Below are 1,989 nucleotides of genomic sequence, written 5' to 3'. Positions count from 1 at the left end.
TGCTTTGTCTTCAGCGATTGTGTCAGGGAAGGTGAGCATCAGAGAATGTCAGCTTATTAGAAGAAAGTGTTCTAGTTGAGGGAGTACTTGAGTAGAGGCCCAATGTCTATCTGCTGCCTTAATACTTAACATATAAGAATATGTACATCAATATATTTCTCTATTGTAACATATAAATATATTTACAGATGTGCATGTCTGTATTCAGACCTGTATAAATGTGCTTTGCCTCCTAGTTCTTTTCTCTCTTTCATTTTACTTTCCTCTTGTCCCTTGTACGGCCTTCATTCAGGTTTCAGTAATTTCTCAGGTACATTGCCCTTGATCAAGCCCCACCAGGCTTCCTACACTCTCCTGGCTATTGATTTTAGATCACTTGGTGTTCCCTTGTCCCTGGGTTTTTTTATACCCCCCTTTCTTTCCTCTGTCTCCCCCTCTCTCATGTACCCCTGGAACCATTGGTCCTGCTGTTTTCTCCTCAGGATTGTTTAACTTGCATGTCTTATCCAGATAGACATCCAATAGGCACAACAAGACAAAACAAAACAAAACAACAAAAGAAAACTCAAACCAAAACAACACCAATAAAAACCAACAATTAAAAAAAAAGTAAGCCCATAAATAGTTCCAGATTTGTTTGTTGACCTTTAGGAGTGTTTTCTGGTCAAGTCTGATGAGGTGCCATGCCTTGACCCCAAAGTCTATTTTTGGTATTCCCCAGGGACTTCATTGGTTTGCTTCCCTTGCTGCTCTGTTGCAAGCCTTTAGTGTTTCCCCCCTGTGTGGTGGGGTCAATCAGGCACAATTCCCATACTCTGTCTCCAGTGTTGTCCCCCATAGCACTATAGGTCAGTGAGGGATGTCTTGTCTCGTGGTGTGGCCGGCCATATAGTCCTCTCTGTGCATTGGCTGTTCTGAGCAGGAATATGGTCCTTGGAGCTTGATGGGCCAGGATGTGTTCCACTCTCTCTCCTTCCCTCTTCGTTTTCTCCTGTGTCCTGTGATCAAATGCACCCCTCTCCCTGAGCTGTAGCTTCAGTGCTGTCCTCTGAAGTGCGTTCTTCTTGGTGGGGTGGTGAAGTGGGTTGTCTCCACAGAGTTGGGATTGGAGCCAGCCTTGCAGACCTCTCTAATGGTTTCACTGCTTCATGCCGATATGCTGCATTCACTTCTTGGTGCACTGCGGTGTTCAACCACTTTTGCAGAAGAACAATAATTAATAATTACTATTGCTGGTAAAATTGTAGTATCAAAATATTGTTAATATTAACATTGAAAGGACATCTTTCCCCCCTTAATTTGTAATATAATTGTCTAGTGTTTTTCTCAACACTATGTGCTTCTCATAAATGTGAGTAATAAAATAATGCTCTGATCTGGTAAGTTAGTTTGTAGGATTTTGGGTTTGGGTGTTTTCATTTTAGTTATTATAGGTAAAGACATTTCTTTCAGCCAGGGAGCACTGTAACTATTAGTCATATTTGGTATCATCTTCAATTCTCACCCTGCAGGCATCTGGGCCAAAGCAGGTATTTGTTGTACTCATGACACTTGAAGAGTCTCAAAACTAACTAGAAAGCTGAAAGAGAGTTAGATATTACTGAGTCCGTGACCCTTCCTTTACATCGTCTTTCATTTGCTAACCACTATTGTATGTAAGAAAAGGAGCTCTGGTGGTGGTGTGGATTACACGCTGGGCTGTATCCTCAAGGCCAGCAGTTCAAATCCACCAAGTGCTCAGTGGGAGAAAGATGAAGCTTTCTGTCCCCATGGAGATTTACAGCCTTAGACATCCAGAAGGGCAGTTCTACTCTGTTCTGAAGCAAAATCAACTTGATGATCATAGGAGTTTGGGTTTTATTGAAAGAAAATGGCATTTCCTGGGACTCAGTTGGGATATCAAAATAATTTTGATAGTGATAATGTTATTTACTATTTATTGAGATCTTTCTAGATGCTATCAACTGTTCCAAGTGCTTTACATGTGCT

The sequence above is a fragment of the Echinops telfairi genome, unplaced genomic scaffold, assembly GCF_000313985.2.
Source record: "Echinops telfairi isolate 266 unplaced genomic scaffold, ASM31398v2 ScPeMD7_443;HRSCAF=831, whole genome shotgun sequence".
Lineage (NCBI taxonomy): Eukaryota > Metazoa > Chordata > Mammalia > Afrosoricida > Tenrecidae > Echinops > Echinops telfairi.
This window is presented reverse-complemented; position numbering follows the sequence as displayed.